We start from the raw sequence: 21,869 nt of genomic DNA, 5'->3' as shown, positions 1-21,869 counted from the left end.
CAGAGCGTTTTTAGATCACTTTTTTCTGGGGTGATCGGCGGCCATTTTGTGACTTGTGGTGCGCCAGCACAAGCTGTCACCAAGTGTATTTAACCATCAATAGTGTGGTTATTTTGTGCTATATCCTACATCAGCTGCAGGCTGAGCCTGTGTCACCGAAGTGCATTTAACCATCAACAGTCTGGTTATTTTTTGGCCATATACTACATCAGCTGCAGGCTGAGCCTGTGTCACCGAAGTGCATTTAACCATCAACAGTCTGGTTATTTTTTGGCCATATACTACATCTGGTGCAGGCTGAGCCTGTGTCACCCAAGTGCATTTAACCATCAATAGTGTGGTTATTTTTTGGCCATATACTACATCAGGGGCAAGTTGAGCCTGTCACCCAGCGCCTAAAAAATAGACCTGACATTTCTATTCAACCAAATTTGTACTGTTTTAGCTGGTCAAGTTATTTGTAGTGACCGTAAAAGCAATTTTTTGTTCTGGGTTGAAAAAATATTCCCAAATTTGCCATTCTCAAAATAACTAGTTTCTGCTATATGAGGCCTACTTGAAATCTATCCCAAAAAGGATATCTTACATTGAAGGTGCTGATGGTGTCATTCAGAAAAACCTAAGACACACGCTACCGTGCAGATAGAAGTCTGATTCTGTGATTAAACCTATACCTGTCACACAGCGCAAAAAAAAACAGGCCTCACATTTCTATTCAACCAAATCTGTACTGTTTTAGCTGGTCAAGTTATGTGTAGTGACCGTAAAAGCACATTTTTATTTCTGGGTTGAAAAACTATTCCCAAATTTGCCATTCTCAAAATAACTAATTTCTGCTATATGAGGCCTACTTGAAATCTATCCCAAAAAGGATATCTTACATTGAAGGTGCTGATAGTGTCATTCAGAAAAACCTAAGACACACGCTACCGTGCAGATAGAAGTCTGATTCTGTGATTAAACCTATACCTGTCACACAGCGCAAAAAAAAACAGGCCTCACATTTCTATTCAACCAAATCTGTACTGTTTTAGCTGGTCAAGTTATTTGTAGTGACCGTAAAAGCAAATTTTTTGTTCTGGGTTGAAAAACTATTCCCAAATTTGCCATTCTCAAAATAACTAGTTTCTGCTATTTGAGGCCTACTTGAAATCTATCCCAAAAAGGATATCTTACATTGAAGGTGCTGATAGTGTCATTCAGAAAAACCTAAGACACATGCTACCGTGCAGATAGAAGTCTAATTCTCTGATTAAACCTATACCTGTCACACAGCGCAAAAAAAAAACAGGCCTCACATTTCTATTCAACCAAATCTGTACTGTTTTAGCTGGTCAAGTTATTTGTAGTGACCGTAAAAGCACACTTTTTGTTCTGGGTTGAAAAACTATTCCCAAATTTGCCATTCTCAAAATTGTGGTGAACGGGAACAATGAGGAAAACATCTAATAAGGGACGCGGACGCGGACGTGGACATGGTCGTGGTGGTGTTAGTGGACCCTCTGGTGCTGGGAGAGGACGTGGCCGTTCTGCCACAGCCACACGTCCTAGTGAACCAACTACCTCAGGTCCCAGTAGCCAGCAGAATTTACAGCGATATTTTGTGGGGCCCAATGCCGTTCTAAGGATGGTAAGGCCTGAGCAGGTACAGGCATTAGTCAATTGGGTGGCCGACAGTGGATCCAGCACGTTCACATTATCTCCCACCCAGTCTTCTGCAGAAAGCGCACAGATGGCGCATGAAAACCAAGCCCATCGGTCTGTCACATCACCCCCATGCATATCAGGGAAACTGTCTGAGCCTCAAGTTATGCAGCAGTCTCTTATGCTGTTTGAAGACTCTGCTGACAGGGTTTCCCAAGGGCCTCCACCTAGCCCTTCCCCAGGGGTGGAAGAGATAGAATGCACTAACGCACAACCACTTATTTTTCCTGATCATGAGGACATGGGAATACCACCTCAGCACGTCTCTGATGATGACGAAACACAGGTGCCAACTGCTGCGTCTTTCTGCAGTGTGCAGACTGAACAGGAGGTCAGGGATCAAGACTGGGTGGAAGACGATGCAGGGGACGATGAGGTCCTAGACCCCACATGGAATGAAGGTCGTGCCACTGACTTTCAGAGTTCGGAGGAAGAGGCAGTGGTGAGACCGAGCCAACAGCGTAGCAAAAGAGGGAGCAGTGGGCAAAATCAGAACACCTGCCGCCAAGAGACTCCGCCTGCTACTGACCGCCGCCATCTGGGACCGAGCACCCCAAAGGCAGCTTCAAGGAGTTCCCTGGCATGGCACTTCTTCAAACAATGTGCTGACGACAAGACCCGAGTGGTTTGCACGCTGTGCCATCAGAGCCTGAAGCGAGGCATTAACGTTCTGAACCTTAGCACAACCTGCATGACCAGGCAATTAAACTAAAGGGGGCAGTAACTACTAAAATATGATTTTTAATGATTAAGGAGTAAAAAACTGCCCCTACAGACACACAACAAATAAGATACAAACATACACACACTGGTACATAAAATGTGACCAGTAACTAGAGAAATTGGCAGGTATGCATGATGGACTGGACCAAGATTGCAGGCCGAGCACGGCTGTATCACATGTAAATGAGTAAGCCCTAGTAACTCCCTGCTTGGCCTGGTCCGCCCTATAACCAAAATCCTCTGGACGGGGTCCAAAAAGCCCCGCAAGGGGTGGCCCAGACAGGAACTCTTGACCTATATAGATGACCCTGATAAGGCCCTCACAGGTAGAAAGAGAAAAAATGCGTCCAGAGGAACAAGGAAAACATACCAGATTACCAAAATAAGCGTAACCCCACCAGAGAATTATCCACAAGGGAGGATAAGGTGAAAGGAATACTCAAGTGTCCCGACGCGTTTCTTCACATAGAGTATGCCCCAGGATTCGTCAGGCAACACGGGGCAGCACTACAGTCAGGTTACAGCTGAATCTAAAGGTTATATCAAATACAGAAGCCAAATAAGTAAGACAGTATATATGTGCCCCCACACCAACAGCCCACATAGGGCCATGGAGGCCAGTAACTTACTTTTGTATGGCAGCGGTCAGGCGTATGGCTCCAATTCCACCAGAGGGCTGTGACCCAGGGTGGTGGTGTTCACAGTGGTGGGGTGACCGGCAGTTGTTGTAGCGATAGACGCTCTTTTTATAGGGCTGTGGGGCCATGTGCATTATCCAGGCACACCGCCGGCGCCCCGTGTGACGTCACAACAAGTGCGTCCGTCACCGGGTCTTGTAACCGGAAGTGCCGCTTTAGCGCATGCGCAGAGAGGTCTCCCTGCGTTCCATAGGCCCGACGTGGAACGCACAGACGCGCTTCCGCATCACGTGACCGCCGCGATCTGCCCGCATCACAGGCCATCATAATATCGCGGGGGTCACATGATCGGAGCGCCGCAAGAACAATCCCAGGTGAACAGGCAGTAGCCAAATCAGGCTCCAACGGGACAATATCACCATAGGACATTAGGGATGGCATGTATAACCACTCCTTAGGTCTACATGCCATAAAGATTAAGTCACCCCCACTCCATTAGGAAATGACAATAGGAGGGGCTTATGACCCCAGTCATAGAAAGCTGGGAGTCTGACTATAAACTAGGTACAGGGGGGGAGCGGAACACCGCTCATGGGTCTGGTGGGACCACAACCTCCCCATCCCTCATATTCACAGGGTACTTGGCCGTATCAGACCACTCTTCCCCCGATGAGACCAATTATACAGAGGTTATATGACCAAGACAAACCGTTTACAGGAAAACGACTGAAAAAATGGATATTTAGAGAAAACAAGAAAAATTCAATTGTTCATTAAGGCCCTGAGGGGTGACTGTATTGAGGGTGAAGGTCCACCAACACTCCCTCTGTAGAATACGCTTATTCCAGTCTCCCCCTCGTGTGGGTCTTGGCACCCTCTCAATGGCCATGAAAGTGATGGACGAGGTGCTTCCATCATGTGCCGTCTGCACGTGGCGTGCTACGGGGGTATCCTTGTTGTTACGGATATCCCCGAGATGTTCCCCTATGCGTTTGCGTAGCTCCCTAAAAGTTTTTCCTATATAGCGGAGTCCACAAACGCATGTCACCAAGTAGATCACGCCCGCCGTGCGGCAATTCATGAAGTCCTTCACCTGGTAAACAGTGTCATCTGGTTCCCCAGTGAAGGACTTGCCTTGTGAGAGGCTGCCGCAAAAGCTGCAATGTCCACATCTGTGGCAGCCAGTCACAGGAGCATTCAACCACGTCCGTGGTTTTGCCACGGGAGCAAAGTGGCTGTGCACAAGTCTGTCCCGCAAGTTATTGCCCCTTCGGAAGGTGAGTGAGACACTAGGGCCCAGCACATCCGAAAGGTCAGGGTCCATGAGAAGTGTCTTCCAATGTCGTGACAGAATCCCCCTCACATGAGAGGCCGCGGCATCGAATGTTCCTATCACCCGGACAGTACCTTGAGATTCCTTCTCCCTGCTGATTGCAGGATGGAGAAGTTCTGTCCGAGTCCGTGATTTAGTTTTTTCATACGCCAGTCTGAGGGTCCTATCAGGGTACCCCCTCTCTTGAAACCTCGCTCTGAGGTCCCTCGCCTGGCGTTTGAAATCACCGGACTCCGAACAGTTGCGTTTCAATCTCAGGTACTGTCCGGTTGGGATCCCTCTCTTGAGGGGCACAGGATGGCAACTATCCCATCTGAGGAGGGAGTTGGTGGAAGTGGGTTTGCGATAGATGGAGGTACTGAGGCCGCCCCTCCCGTCCCTACAGATCACCACATCCAGGAAGGGGAGGCGGTCCTCCACAATCACCGAGGTAAACCTCAGGTTGAAGTCGTTGATATTCAACTCCGAGATGAACCTCTCAAAGTCGCTCTCTGGTCTGCTCCACAGTACGAAAATATCGTCAATGTAGCGTGACCAGAGAGCGACCATATCGGCGAACCATGGTAACGGTTCAGCAAATACCACAGACTCCTCCCACCAGCCCAGGAGCAAGTTAGCATACGATGGGGCACATGAGCTACCCATCGCGGTGCCCCTGAGCTGGTGGTATACGCGTCCATCAAACAGGAAAAAATTGCTTGTCAATATAAACCTCAAGAGTTCGAGAGTAAAGGTATTGTGTTCCACAAATTGTTGGCCCCTGGTCTTCAGAAAGTGGCTGCTCGCTTCCAAACCTCGTTCATGTGGGATGGAGGAATACAATGCCTCCACATCCACCGAGGCCAGAAACCAGTGTGGCTCGATGCAGATGTCCTCCAAATTTCCTAAGAGGTCACCCGTGTCCCTAATATGAGACGGCAACGATGACACAAACGGGCGTAGCACCTTGTCCACGTAAATGCCACAGTTTTGGGACAAACTACCCACCCCCGAAACAATAGGTCGTCCCCTGATTGGGGTAGTCTCCTTGTGCACCTTCGGTAGACAATAGAATGTAGCCGTGACCGGATGGAGTGGATACAAAAATTCATATTCCTCACCACTGATGAGGGAGGCTTTCTTAGCTCTATCCAGGATGTGTCTCAGAGTCCCCTGCAGGCCGGTGGTGGGGTTGCTGGGGAGTATTTCATATCCCAACCCATCCTCCAGGACTGTGAGACACATTCTGCGATAGGCCGGCATGTCCATTATTACAATATTGCCCCCCTTATCTGAGGGCTTGATAACGATATCTTTATCCCTTTCAAGATCGGCAATCGCCATCCTCTCTTCCCTGCTACAGTTAAATTTTTGTGGGATATGGTGTATAGTGGATAAGTCTGTGGTCACGTGTTGTAAAAACACATCCACACACGACACATCACCCATCGGGGGCATTCTAGTGTTTTTGTTTTTAAGGGCCGTGAAAGGGCCTAGCCCTTCTGCATTAGGCAACGGTCGGTCAAGGTTGTAGAGGAGATGTACATCCTTCAAAATATCCATAGGAACACCTAGCTCTCGGCTCTCTTTCCTATCCCTAAGCTTGTGAAACTTGTGCCACTTTAATTTTCGGGCAAAGAGGTGGAGGTCCCTCGTCCACCTAAAGGCATCAAACTTATTGGTAGGAACAAACGAGAGTCCGCGACCCAACAATTTAAGTTCCACTTTGGATAGAGCACGAGAAGAGAGATTAATTACCCGTTTATCTGGTGAAGGAGGTATATCAGTCACAGGTGCAAGGTCTATGACTGAGCGTTCCGACTCCTCAAGGGGTAATAATGTGCCCCCTGATCTAAAAAAGGGGAGCCAGATGCCGGAATCGGGATAGTTTGAGGGGGGGGTTTTGGGGATTCTGTCTAGGGCGATAGTTACGCCCCCTAGATCTATTCGACCCACGTCCTCGCCCCCTGTTTTTAGGGAATCTCTCTCTTTCTACGTCAGATGCCTCCGTGTCCGTAGATGAGATATCTGTATTCTGAGTAATCGGTGGGTTTGTCAGAAACTGATATGCCCTATTATCCCGAAAGTCTTGAGAGTCTCGATTGAATTGTTTGTGTTTGCGGTCCTTTAGTTGATATTGAAACCGCTCCACCGCGTTCTGCAACTGGACCTTCTTGGTTGAAAACTCTGGTTCAGATTGAAATTTCTTGGCAATCTCAATCTGTTCGTTGAGACTGCTTTCTACTCTAGCCAAGACCTGCCTCTCCTCATCCAAGAGAAGCTGCATCAGTCTCAGGGAACTGGATGTTGCCTCCCTCTCCCACCTCTTCAGAAATTCAGGATTCCTAATGCGGTGTGCAGGAGACAGAGTGATACGCAGACCCCTGGGCACTATACCCTGTTTAATATAGTGCTCCAGGCCCTGTACCTCCCACCAGGAGCTGATATGTTCCCTGTAGAGGCGAGTAAGTTCCGAAAAGGCACCATTCAGAGTAGGGGTGTATTTCTTCTGAACAAATGTTTGCTCAGAAAAGACCACACTGGCCTCCGATACCCAAATGTTCCTGTCTAAACCTGTACTCAGAAATCCTGACATTCCCCTGTTGAATTAAATATGGACTAAAGGTGGTCAGTCAGGTGAAGACAGGAGTGTCTCCCTGATTACTGCTCTTAGAACAAGACAATTAAACTAAAGGGGGCAGTAACTACTAAAATATGACTTTTAATGATTAAGGAGTAAAAAAACGGCCCCTACAGACACACAACAAATAAGATACAAACATACACACACTGGTACATAAAATGTGACCAGTAACTAGAGAAATTGGCAGGTATGCATGATGGACTGGACCAAGATTGCAGGCCGAGCACGGCTGTATCACATGTAAATGAGTAAGCCCTAGTAACTCCCTGCTTGGCCTGGTCCGCCCTATAACTAAAATCCTCTGGACGGGGTCCAAAAAGCCCCGCAAGGGGTGGCCCAGACAGGAACTCTTGACCTATATAGATGACCCTGATAAGGCCCTCACAGGTAGAAAGAGAAAAAATGCGTCCAGAGGAACAAGGAAAACATACCAGATTACCAAAATAAGCGTAACCCCACCAGAGAATTATCCACAAGGGAGGATAAGGTGAAAGGAATACTCAAGTGTCCCGACGCGTTTCTTCACATAGAGTATGCCCCAGGATTCGTCAGGGGACACGGGGCAGCACTACAGTCAGGTTACAGCTGAATCTGAAGGTTATATCAAATACAGAAGCCAAATAAGTAAGACAGTATATATGTGCCCCCACACCAACAGCCCACATAGGGCCATGGAGGCCAGTAACTTACTTTTGTATGGCAGCGGTCAGGCGTATGGCTCCAATTCCACCAGAGGGCTGTGACCCAGGGTGGTGGTGTTCACAGTGGTGGGGTGACCGGCAGTTGTTGTAGCGATAGACGCTCTTTTTATAGGGCTGTGGGGCCATGTGCATTATCCAGGCACACCGCCAGCGCCCCGTGTGACGTCACAACAAGTGCGTCCGTCACCGGGTCTTGTAACCGGAAGTGCCGCTTTAGCGCATGCGCAGAGAGGTCTGCATGACCAGGCACCTGCATGCAAAGCATGAACTGCAGTGGAGTAAACACCTTAAAAACAAGGAAGTCACTCAGGCTCCCCCTGCTACCTCTTCTGCTGCTGCCGCCTCGGCCTCTTCTGCTGCTGCTGCCGCCGCCTCGGCCTCTTCCTCTGCCTCTGGAGGAACGTTGGCACCTGCCGCCCAGCAAACATGGGATGTACCACCAACACCACCACCTGCGTCACCAAGCATCTCAACCATGTCACACGGCAGCGTTCAGCTCTCCATCTCACAAACATTTGAGAGAAAGCGTAAATTCCCACCTAGCCACCCTCGATCCCTGGCCCTGAATGCCAGCATTTCTAAACTACTGGCCTATGAAATGCTGTCATTTAGGCTGGTGGACACACACAGCTTCAAACAGCTCATGTCACTTGCTGTTCCACAGTATGTTGTTCCCAGCCGCCACTACTTCTCCAAGAGAGCCGTGCCTTCCCTGCACAAACAAGTGTCCGATAAAATCAAGTGTGCACTGCGCAACGCCATCTGTGGCAAGGTCCACCTAACCACAGATACGTGGACCAGTAAGCACGGCCAGGGACGCTATATCTCCCTAACTGCACACTGGGTAAATGTAGTGGCGGCTGGGCCCCAGGCGGAGAGCTGTTTGGCGCACGTCCTTCCGCCGCCAAGGATCGCAGGGCAACATTCTTTGCCTCCTGTCTCCTCCTCCTCATACTCAGCTTCCTCCTCCTCTTCTTCCACCTGCTCATCCAGTCAGCCACACACCTTCACCACCAACTTCAGCACAGCCCGGGGTAAACGTCAGCAGGCCATTCTGAAACTCATATGTTTGGGGGACAGACCCCACACCGCACAGGAGTTGTGGCGGGGTATAGAACAACAGACCGACGAGTGGTTGCTGCCGGTGAGCCTCAAGCCCGGCCTGGTGGTGTGCGATAATGGGCGAAATCTCGTTGCAGCTCTGGGACTAGCCGGTTTGACGCACATCCCTTGCCTGGCGCATGTGCTGAATTTGGTGGTGCAGAAGTTCATTCGCAACTACCCCGACATGTCAGAGCTGCTGCATAAAGTGCGGGCCGTCTGTTCGCGCTTCCGGCGTTCACACCCTGCCGCTGCTCGCCTGTCTGCGCTACAGCGTAACTTCGGCCTTCCCGCTCACCGCCTCATATGCGACGTACCCACCAGGTGGAACTCCACCTTGCATATGCTGGACAGACTGTGCGAGCAGCAGCAGGCCATAGTGGAGTTTCAGCTGCAGCACGCACGGGTCAGTCGCACTGCGGATCAGACACACTTCACCACCAATGACTGGGCCTCCATGCGAGACCTGTGTGCCCTGTTGCGTTGTTTCGAGTACTCCACCAACATGGCCAGTGGCGATGACGCCGTTATCAGCGTTACAATACCACTTCTATGTCTCCTTGAGAAAACACTTAGGGCGATGATGGAAGAGAAGGTGGCCCAGGAGGAAGAGGAGGAAGAGGGGTCATTTTTAGCACTTTCAGGCCAGTCTCTTCGAAGTGACTCAGAGGGAGGTTTTTTGCAACAACAGAGGCCAGGTACAAATGTGGCCAAACAGGGCCCACTACTGGAGGACGAGGAGGACGAGGATGAGGAGGAGGTGGAGGAGGATGAGGATGAAGCATGTTCACAGCGGGGTGGCACCCAAAGCAGCTCGGGCCCATCACTGGTGCGTGGCTGGGGGGAAACACAGGACGATGACGATACGCCTCCCACAGAGGACAGCTTGTCCTTACCTCTGGGCAGCCTGGCACACATGAGCGACTACATGCTGCAGTGCCTGCGCAACGACAGCAGAGTTGCCCACATTTTAACGTGTGCGGACTACTGGGTTGCCACCCTGCTGGATCCCCGGTACAAAGACAATGTGCTTACCTTACTTCCTACACTGGAGCGTGATAGGAAGATGCGCGAGTACAAGCGCACGTTGGTAGACGCGCTACTGAGAGCATTCCCAAATGTCACAGGGGAACCAGTGGAAGCCCAAGGCGAAGGCAGAGGAGGAGCAAGAGGTCGCCAACGCAGCTGTGTCACGGCCAGCTCCTCTGAGGGCAGGGTTAGCATGGCAGAGATGTGGAAAAGTTTTGTCACCACGCCACAGCTAACTGCACCACCACCTGATACGGAACGTGTTAGCAGGAGGCAACATTTCACTAACATGGTGGAACAGTACCTGTGCACACCCCTCCACGTTCTGACTGATGGTTCGGCCCCATTCAACTTCTGGGTCTCCAAATTGTCCACGTGGCCAGAGCTAGCCTTTTATGCCTTGGAGGTGCTGGCCTGCCCGGCGGCCAGCGTTTTGTCTGAACGTGTATTCAGCACGGCAGGGGGCGTCATTACAGACAAACGCAATGTGGACAGCCAATGTGGACAAGCTGACGTTCATAAAAATGAACCAGGCATGGATCCCACAGGACCTGTCCATCCCTTGTGCAGATTAGATATTAACTACCTCCCCTTAACAATATATTATTCTACTCCAGGGCACTTCCTCATTCAATACTATTTTTAATTTCATTTTACCATTATATTGCGGGGCAACCCAAAGTTGAATGAACCTCTCCTCTGTCTGGGTGCTGGGGCCTAAATGTGTGACAGTGGCCTGTTCCAGTGGTGGGTGACGTGAAACCTGATTCTCTGCTATGACATGAAGACTGATTCTGCGCTGACATAAGGCCAGATTCTCTGTTACGGGACCTCTCTCCTCTGCCTGGGTGCCTGGGCCTAAATGTGTGACAGTGGCCTGTTCCAGTGGTGGGTGACGTGAAGCCTGATTCTCTGCTATGACATGAAGACTGATTCTGCACTGACATAAGGCCAGATTCTCTGTTACGCGACCTCTCTCCTCTGCCTGGGCCTAAATATGTGACAGTGGCCTGTTCCAGTGGTGGGTGACGTGAAGCCTGATTCTCTGCTATGACATGAAGACTGATTCTGCGCTGACATAAGGCCAAATTCTCTGTTACGGGACCTCTCTCCTCTGCCTCGGTGCCTGGGCCTAAATGTGTGACAGTGGCCTGTTCCAGTGGTGGGTGACGTGAAGCCTGATTCTCTGCTATGACATGAAGACAGATTCTGTGCTGACATAAGGCCAGATTCTCTGTTACGGGACCTCTCTCCTCTGCCTGGGTGCCTGGGCCTAAATATGTGACAGTGGCCTGTTCCAGTGGTGGGTGACGTGAAGCCTGATTCTCTGCTATGACATGAAGACTGATTCTGTGCTGACATAAGGCCAGATTCTCTGTTACGGGACCTCTCTCCTCTGTCTGGGTGCCGGGGCCTAAATATGTGACAGTGGCCTGTTCCAGTGGTGGGTGACGTGAAGCCTGATTCTCTGCTATGACATGAAGACAGATTCTGCGCTGACATAAGGCCAGATTCTCTGTTACGGGACCTCTCTCCTCTGCCTGGGTGCCTAGGCCTAAATGTGTGACAGTGGCCTGTTCCAGTGGTGGGTGACGTGAAGCCTGATTCTCTGCTATGACATGAAGACAGATTCTGTGCTGACATAAGGCCAGATTCTCTGTTACGGGACCTCTCTCCTCTGCCTGGGTGCCTGGGCCTAAATGTGTGACAGTGGCCTGTTCCAGTGGTGGGTGACGTGAAGCCTGATTCTCTGCTATGACATGAAGACAGATTCTGTGCTGACATAAGGCCAGATTCTCTGTTATGGGACCTCTCTCCTCTGTCTGGGTGCCGGGGCCTAAATATGTGACAGTGGCCTGTTCCAGTGGTGGGTGACGTGAAGCCTGATTCTCTGCTATGACATGAAGACAGATTCTGTGCTCACATAAGGCCAGATTCTTTGTTACGGGACCTCTCTCCTCTGCCTGGGTGCCTGGGCCTAAATGTGTGACAGTGGCCTGTTCCAGTGGTGGGGGACGTGAAGCCTGATTCTCTGCTATGACATGAAGACAGATTCTGTGCTGACATAAGGCCAGATTCTCTGTTACGGGACCTCTCTCCTCTGCCTGGGTGCCTGGGCCTAAATATGTGACAGTGGCCTGTTCCAGTGGTGGGTGACGTGAAGCCTGATTCTCTGCTATGACATGAAGACTGATTCTGCGCTGACATAAGGCCAGATTCTCTGTTACGGGACCTCTCTCCTCTGCCTGGGTGCCTGGGCCTAAATGTGTGACAGTGGCCTGTTCCAGTGGTGGGTGACGTGAAGCCTGATTCTCTGCTATGACATGAAGACAGATTCTGTGCTGACATAAGGCCAGATTCTCTGTTACGGGACCTCTCTCCTCTGTCTGGGTGCCGGGGCCTAAATATGTGACAGTGGCCTGTTCCAGTGGTGGGTGACGTGAAGCCTGATTCTCTGCTATGACATGAGGACAGATTGTGCGCTGACATAAGGCCAGATTCTCTGTTACGGGACCTCTCTCCTCTGCCTGGGTGCCTGGGCCAAAATATGTGACAGTGGCCTGTTCCAGTGGTGGGTGACGTGAAGCCTGATTCTCTGCTATGACATGAAGACTGATTCTGCGCTGACATAAGGCCAGATTCTCTGTTACGGGACCTCTCTCCTCTGCCTGGGTGCCTGGGCCTAAATATGTGACAGTGGCCTGTTCCAGTGGTGGGTGACGTGAAGCCTGATTCTCTGCTATGACATGAAGACTGATTCTGCGCTGACATAAGGCCAGATTCTCTGTTACGGGACCTCTCTCCTCTGCCTGGGTGCCTGGGCCTAAATGTGTGACAGTGGCCTGTTCCAGTGGTGGGTGACGTGAAGCCTGATTCTCTGCTATGACATGAAGATTGATTCTGTGCTGACATAAGGCCAGATTCTCTGTTACGGGACCTCTCTCCTCTGCCTGGGTGCCTGGGCCTAAATATGTGACAGTGGCCTGTTCCAGCGGTGGGTGACGTGAAGCCTGATTCTCTGCTATGACATGAAGACTGATTCTGCGCTGACATAAGGCCAGATTCTCTGTTACGGGACCTCTCTCCTCTGCCTGGGTGCCTGGGCCTAAATATGTGACAGTGGCCTGTTCCAGTGGTGGGTGACGTGAAGCCTGATTCTCTGCTATGACATGAAGACTGATTCTGCGCTGACATAAGGCCAGATTCTCTGTTACGGGACCTCTCTCCTCTGCCTGGGTGCCTAGGCCTAAATGTGTGACAGTGGCCTGTTCCAGTGGTGGGTGACGTGAAGCCTGATTCTCTGCTATGACATGAAGACAGATTCTGTGCTGACATAAGGCCAGATTCTCTGTTACGGGACCTCTCTCCTCTGCCTGGGTGCCTGGGCCTAAATGTGTGACAGTGGCCTGTTCCAGTGGTGGGTGATGTGAAGCCTGATTCTCTGCTATGACATGAAGACAGATTCTGTGCTGACATAAGGCCAGATTCTCTGTTACGGGACCTCTCTCCTCTGTCTGGGTGCCGGGGCCTAAATATGTGACAGTGGCCTGTTCCAGTGGTGGGTGACGTGAAGCCTGATTCTCTGCTATGACATGAAGACAGATTCTGTGCTCACATAAGGCCAGATTCTTTGTTACAGGACCTCTCTCCTCTGCCTGGGTGCCTGGGCCTAAATGTGTGACAGTGGCCTGTTCCAGTGGTGGGGGACGTGAAGCCTGATTCTCTGCTATGACATGAAGACAGATTCTGTGCTGACATAAGGCCAGATTCTCTGTTACGGGACCTCTCTCCTCTGCCTGGGTGCCTGGGCCTAAATATGTGACAGTGGCCTGTTCCAGTGGTGGGTGACGTGAAGCCTGATTCTCTGCTATGACATGAAGACTGATTCTGCGCTGACATAAGGCCAGATTCTCTGTTACGGGACCTCTCTCCTCTGCCTGGGTGCCTGGGCCTAAATGTGTGACAGTGGCCTGTTCCAGTGGTGGGTGACGTGAAGCCTGATTCTCTGCTATGACATGAAGACAGATTCTGTGCTGACATAAGGCCAGATTCTCTGTTACGGGACCTCTCTCCTCTGTCTGGGTGCCGGGGCCTAAATATGTGACAGTGGCCTGTTCCAGTGGTGGGTGACGTGAAGCCTGATTCTCTGCTATGACATGAGGACAGATTGTGCGCTGACATAAGGCCAGATTCTCTGTTACGGGACCTCTCTCCTCTGCCTGGGTGCCTGGGCCAAAATATGTGACAGTGGCCTGTTCCAGTGGTGGGTGACGTGAAGCCTGATTCTCTGCTATGACATGAAGACTGATTCTGCGCTGACATAAGGCCAGATTCTCTGTTACGGGACCTCTCTCCTCTGCCTGGGTGCCTGGGCCTAAATGTGTGACAGTGGCCTGTTCCAGTGGTGGGTGACGTGAAGCCTGATTCTCTGCTATGACATGAAGATTGATTCTGTGCTGACATAAGGCCAGATTCTCTGTTACGGGACCTCTCTCCTCTGCCTGGGTGCCTGGGCCTAAATATGTGACAGTGGCCTGTTCCAGCGGTGGGTGACGTGAAGCCTGATTCTCTGCTATGACATGAAGACTGATTCTGCGCTGACATAAGGCCAGATTCTCTGTTACGGGACCTCTCTCCTCTGCCTGGGTGCCTGGGCCTAAATATGTGACAGTGGCCTGTTCCAGTGGTGGGTGACGTGAAGCCTGATTCTCTGCTATGACATGAAGACTGATTCTGCGCTGACATAAGGCCAGATTCTCTGTTACGGGACCTCTCTCCTCTGCCTGGGTGCCTGGGCCTAAATGTGTGACAGTGGCCTGTTCCAGTGGTGGGTGACGTGAAGCCTGATTCTCTGCTATGACATGAAGTCAGATTCTGTGCTGACATAAGGTCAGATTCTCTGTTACGGGACCTCTCTCCTCTGCCTGGGTGCCTGGGCCTAAATATGTGACAGTGGCCTGTTCCAGTGGTGGGTGACGTGAAGCCTGATTCTCTGCTATGAAATGAAGACTGATTCTGCGCTGACATAAGGCCAGATTCTCTGTTACAGGACCTCTCTCCTCTGCCTGGGTGCCTGGGCCTAAATGTGTGACAGTGGCCTGTTCCAGTGGTGGGGGACGTGAAGCCTGATTCTCTGCTATGACATGAAGACAGATTCTGTGCTGACATAAGGCCAGATTCTCTGTTACGGGACCTCTCTCCTCTGTCTGGGTGCCGGGGCCTAAATATGTGACAGTGGCCTGTTCCAGTGGTAGGTGACATGAAGCCAGATTCTCTGCTATGGCATGAAGAGACTGATTCTCTGCTGACATGAAGCCAGATTCTTTGCTATGGCATGAAGAGACTGATTCTCTGCTGACGTGAAGCCAGATTCTCTGCTATGGGACCTCTGTCCAATTGATATTGGTTCATTTTTATTTTTTTAATTTTTATTTTAATTCATTTCCCTATCCACATTTGTTTGCAGGGGATTTACCTACATGTTGCTGCCTTTTGCAGCCCTCTAGCTCTTTCCTGGGCTGTTTTACAGCCTTTTTAGTGCCCAAAAGTTCGGGTCCCCATTGACTTCAATGGGGTTCAGGACGAAGTTCGGGTCGGCCGAACTTCTCGAACCCGAACATCCAGGTGTTCGCTCAACTCTAAGTCTGACCAATTGATCAACCCCAATAGGGAATTTAGACCTGCCAGGAATCTCTTTATGAAGACATGGTACTCTATTAGACTTTGGTGTGGAGTGAAGGGTTCACTGAGATGCACGCCTTTGTGGTATAATCAGCACTTACAAACCTTAGATGAATTAGCTAAGGATCAATATTGTCAAAAAAGTTATATTTTATATTTGACACAGGTAGTAAGTAATGGAGATATTATTTCATTCACAGGATTATCACAGAGAGAAAATGCACGGTTATTATGGTTTTGGTATCTACAGCTAAAATCGGCACTTTTGAGCAAAAAGAAAAAAATTAAGCTCCAAATACACACTTCAATACAATTTAATGAGTGAATAGGGAATCTGGATCAGAAGATGAAAATTTCCCAACTTTATAAAAATTTAATTAAAGCACGATTTGGAGGTGTTTCTTCCTCTAGCCAGAGGACGTGGCAAAATGAATGTCCAATGATCCATCTGGACGATCAGGAGAATGTAACTTTGAACTTAAAATTGGTCTAATTTTAATCACGTTTTGGTACAGTTTAATATTTTACATCGACTTTATGTTACACCTCTTTGGCTTAATAGATGTGGTATTAGGAACGATTCCAACTGTCCTAGGTGTGATGTTCCTGAAGCGGATTATTTGCATATTTTCTGGTCCTGTGCAGAGTTGAAACAATACTGGGGGGCGATTCATAAACATATTGAGGAAAAATTGAAGGTGAGGATCCCTTTTTCCACTGAATGTTGGGTACTGGGTGAGCTTGCCAAGGTGAGCTGTCAGCAATATAAAAAAAATCTTTTATTTAAGATAATGTTTTTGGCAAGACTTTTGATAGCACGTTCTTGGTTTTCGCGAAACAGCCCCACTATAAACACATGGTTAAATCTGGTGAATATTACTAAGAGATATGAATATATTTTGTATAAGCAGAGAAATACGGAGAAAAAGTGGAGTGGAATCTGGGGAGACTGGAATTTATAGAGCTTCCTCCGCTCCTCCACTCTCCACCACCATCCCTCGGTCTGGGGACTGAGGAGTGGTGGTGAAGGGAGACGCATCGCAGGGGGATATTGGGGGGTAAAAAAAAGAAAAAAAATGTTAATAACGATATCTTTTATATAATTGTTATTGTTGGAAGTTTAAAAAAATTTGTAAAAAAAAAAAGAATAGATGCTGTTCGACCATTTAGGTTCCAGGTTGGAGAAATCTATGATGCCTTGTCTGATATTTCAAGGGCTAGCTCACAGACAGCAATAGCACAATCTGATGCGGAATCCCTTGCAAAAGAACTAAACAACTTCAAATTTTTGTGTTTCATTGTAATGTGATACAGCATTCTAAATAGAATTAACTTTGTCAGCAAGCTGCTTCAAAGTAAAAGTATGTACCCCAGATGTAATTGATATGTTAGAATCTACAGCAACTTTTTTGAAGGATTATTGTTCAGATCAAGGATTTGAAGATTTGCTGGAAGAGGCTAAAGAGCTAGCCACAGAAATTGAGATTGAGCCTGTGTTTTCCGCGTTAGTGCGGCAAATAAAGAAAAAGACTTTGTTTTCCTATGAAGCGCAAGATGATCCAATTGATGATCCTGCAAAAAATGTTAAAGTTGAGTGCTTTTTTGCATTATTTCTCTTGATGAGCGATTTGAGCAAATTAAGCATCACAGCAGGCACTTTCAGTTTCTGTACGATATCCAGAAACTTAAAAACGTACCATATGAAACACTTATGAAGTATTGTTTAGATTTGCAGACTGTACTGACTGATAAAAACTCAGAAGATACTGATCTGGATGGAGCACAGCTGTGTGAAGAGCTCACCATCTTGAAACCGACATTGACCCCTACACAGATTTTAGCATATGCAATTAAAAATGACTTTGCTCCCAATGTCTCCATAGCACTACGGATATTATTGACATTGCCAATATCTGTCGCATCTGGCGAACAAAGCTTTTTAAAGCTCAAATTAATAAAAAATTATCTATGTTCAACAATGTCACAAGAGAGATTGGTGGGACTTGCAATGATTTCTATTGAAAACCGTATTGCACAGGACATTGATTTTCAGACTTTGCTTTATGATTTTGTGAGCGCAAAAGCAAGAAAGGTAAATTTTTATAGAGCTCACTTTGAATGTGTGTATTATCTAGCACTTTAGTTGAATTGCACTCAGTTAACTCACAGGATACTTAAGTTCTTATGTTATAGTTTAAAAATATGTTTATAATGTGAAAGGAAAAATGGGAATAATGTGTTGGTTTGAAACCTCACTGATCCTTATTGCACTTCTTTTTGACCAATGACTGGTAATGTTTTGCCTTGAACGGGCTGTTTTAGTGTAGCACTGTTTGTGTGTAGTGTTTTAAGACAAGTATGTTTGCACTATTTCCTGCACTTTTACTCGTTGTTGAAAACTTTATTTTATAAATATATAACTAGAGTTGAGCGAATACCTGGATGTTCGGGTTCGAGAAGTTCGGCCGAACTTCCCGGAAATGTTCGGGTTCGGGATCCGAACCCGACCCAAACTTCGTCCCGAACCCCATTGAAGTCAATGGGGACCCAAACTTTTCGGCACTAAAAAGGCTGTAAAACAGCCCAGGAAAGGGCTAGAGGGCTGCAAAAGGCAGCAAAATGTAGTTAAATCCCCTGCAAACAAATGTGGATAGGGAAATTAATTAAAATAAAAATAAAATAAATAAAAATTAACCAATATCAATTGGAGAGAGGTCCCATAGCAGAGAATCTGGCTTCATGTCAGCAGAGAATCAGTCTTCATGTCATAGCAGAGAATCAGGCTTCACGTCACCCACCACTGTAACAGTCCATTGTCAGATATTTAGGCCCCGGCACCCAGGCAGAGGAGAGAGGTCCCATAACATAAAATCTGGCTTCATGTCAGCAGAGAATCAGTCTTCATGTCATAGCAGAGAATCAGGCTTCACGTCACCCAACACTGGAACAGTCCATTGTCAGATATTTAGGCCCCGGCACCCCGGCAGAGGAGAGAGGTCCCATAACATAGAATCTGGCTTCATGTCAGCAGAGAATCAGTCTTCATGTCATAGCAGAGAATCATGCTTCACGTCACCCACCACTGGAACAGTCCATTTTCAGATATTTAGGCCCCGGCACCCAGGCAGAGGAGAGAGGTCCCATAGCAGAGAATCTGGCTTCATGTCAGCAGAGAATCAGTCTTCATGTCATAGCAGAGAATCAGGCTTCACGTCACCCACCACTGGAACAGTCCATTGTCAGATATTTAGGCCCCGGCACCCAGGCAGAGGAGAGAGGTCCCATAACAGAGATTCAGGCTTCATGTCAGCAGAGAATCAGTCTTCATGTCATAGCAGAGACTCATGCTTCACGTCACCCACCACTGGAACAGTCCATTGTCAGATATTTAGGCCCAGGCACCCAGGCAGAGGAAAGAGGTCCCATAGCAGAGAATCTGGCTTCATGTCAGCAGAGAATCAGTCTTCATGTCATAGCAGAGAATCAGGCTTCACGTCACCCACCACTGGAACAGGCCATTGTCAGATATTTAGGCCCCGGCACCCAGGCAGAGGAGAGAGGTCCCATAACAGAGATTCAGGCTTCATGTCAGCAGAGAATCAGTCTTCATGTCATAGCAGAGAATCAGGCTTCACGTCACCCAACATTGGAACAGTCCATTGTCATATAATTTAGGCCCCGGCACCCAGACAGAGGAGAGAGGTCCCATAACAGAGATTCAGGCTTCATGTCAGCAGAGAATCAGTCTTCATGTCATAGCAGAGAATCAGGCTTCACATCACCCACCACTGGAACAGTCCATTGTCAGATATTTAGGCCCCGGCACCCAGGCAGAGGAGAGGTTCATTCAACTTTGGGTTGCCCCGCAATATAATGGTAAAATGAAAATAAAAATAGGATTGAATGAGGAAGTGCCCTGGAGTACAATAATATATGGTTAAGGGGAGGTAGTTAATGTCTAATCTGCACAAGGGATGGACAGGTCCTGTGGGATCCATGCCTGGTTCATTTTTATGAACGTCAGCTTGTCCACATTGGCTGTAGACAGGCGGCTGCGTTTGTCTGTAATGACGCCCCCTGCCGTGCTGAATACACGTTCAGACAAAACGCTGGTCGCCGGGCAGGCCAGCACCTCCAAGGCATAAAAGGCTAGCTCTGACCACGTGGACAATTTGGAGACCCAGAAGTTGAATGGGGCCGAACCATCAGTCAGTATGTGGAGGGGTGTGCACACGTACTGTTCCACCATGTTAGTGAAATGTTGCCTCCTGCTAACACGTTCCGTATCAGGTGGTGGTGCAGTTAGCTGTGGCGTGGTGACAAAACTTTTCCACATCTCTGCCATGCTAACCCTGCCCTCAGAGGAGCTGTCCGTGACACAGCTGCGTTGGCGACCTCTTGCTCCTCCTCTGCCTTCGCCTTGGGCTTCCACTTGTTCCCCTGTGACATTTGGGAATGCTCTCAGTAGCGCGTCTACCAACGTGCGCTTGTACTCGCGCATCTTCCTATCACGCTCCAGTGCAGGAAGTAAGGTGGGCACATTGTCTTTGTACCGTGGATCCAGCAGGGTGGCAACCCAGTAGTCCGCACACGTTAAAATGTGTCAACTCTGCTGTCGTTGCGCAGGCACTGCAGCATGTAGTCGCTCATGTGTGCCAGGCTGCCCAGAGGTAAGGACAAGCTGTCCTCTGTAGGAGGCGTATCGTCATCTTCCTGCGTTTCCCCCCAGCCACGCACCAGTAATGGGCCCGAGCTGCGTTGGGTGCCACCCCGCGGTGAACATGCTTCATCCTCATCCTCCTCCACCTCCTCCTCATCCTCGTCCTCCAGTAGTGTGCCCTGTCTGGCCACATTTGTACCTGGCCTCTGCTGTTGCAAAAAGACTCCCTCTGAGTCACTTCGAAGAGACTGGCCTGAAAGTGCTAAAAATGACCCCTCTTCCTCCTCCTCCTCCGCCTCCTGGGCCACCTCCTCTTCCATCATCGCCCTAAGTGTTTTCTCAAGGAGACATAGAAGTGGTATTGTAACGTTGATAACGGCGTCATCGCCACTGGCCATGTTGGTGGAGTACTCGAAACAGCGCAACAGGGCACACAGGTCTCGCATGGAGGCCCAGTCATTGGTGGTGAAGTGGTGCTGTTCCGCAGTGCGACTGACCCGTGCGTGCTGCAGCTGAAACTCCACTATGGCCTGCTGCTGCTCGCACAGTCTGTCCAGCATGTGCAAGGTGGAGTTCCACCTGGTGGGCACGTCGCATATGAGGCGGTGAGCGGGAAGGCCGAAGTTACGCTGTAGCGCAGACAGGCGAGCAGCGGCAGGATGTGAACGCCGGAAGCGCGAACAGACGGCCCGCACTTTATGCAGCAGCTCTGACATGTCGGGGTAGTTGTAAATGAACTTCTGCACCACCAAATTCAGCAAATGCGCCAGGCAAGGGATGTGCGTCAAACCGGCTAGTCCCAGAGCTGCAACGAGATTTCACCCATTATCGCACACCACCAGGCCGGGCTTGAGGCTCACCGGCAGCAACCACTCGTCGGTCTGTTGTTCTATACCCCGCCACAACTCCTGTGCGGTGTGGGGCCTGTCCCTCAAACATATGAGTTTCAGAATGGCCTGCTGACGTTTACCCCGGGCTGTGCTGAAGTTGGTGGTGAAGGTGTGTGGCTGACTGAATGAGCAGGTGGAAGAAGAGGAGGAGGAAGCTGAGTAGGAGGAGGAGGAGACAGGAGGCAAAGAATGTTGCCCTGCGATCCTTGGCGGCGGAAGGACGTGCGCCAAACAGCTCTCCGCCTGGGGCCCAGCCGCCACTACATTTACCCAGTGTGCAGTTAGGGAGATATAGCGTCCCTGGCCGTGCTTACTGGTCCACGTATCTGTGGTTAGGTGGACCTTGCCACAGATGGCGTTGCGCAGTGCACACTTGATTTTATCGGATACTTGGTTGTGCAGGGAAGGCACGGCTCTCTTGGAGAAGTAGTGGCGGCTGGGAACAACATACTGTGGGACAGCAAGCGACATGAGCTGTTTGAAGCTGTCTGTGTCCACCAGCCTAAATGACAGCATTTCATAGGCCAGTAGTTTAGAAATGCTGGCATTCAGGGCCAGTGATCGAGGGTGGCTAGGTGGGAATTTACGCTTTCTCTCAAATGTTTGTGAGATGGAGAGCTGAACGCTGCCATGTGACATGGTTGAGATGCTTGGTGGCGCAGGTGGTGGTGTTGGTGGTACATCCCATGTTTGCTGGGCGGCAGGTGCCAACGTTCCTCCAGAGGCAGAGGAAGAGGCCGAGGCGGCAGCAGCAGAAGAGGCCGAGGCGGCAGCAGCAGAAGAAG

Source organism: Bufo bufo, chromosome 1 (assembly GCF_905171765.1).
Source record: "Bufo bufo chromosome 1, aBufBuf1.1, whole genome shotgun sequence".
NCBI classification, from domain to species: Eukaryota; Metazoa; Chordata; class Amphibia; order Anura; family Bufonidae; genus Bufo; species Bufo bufo.
The sequence above is the reverse complement of the archived record's forward strand: the minus strand, read 5'-3'. Positions refer to the sequence as shown.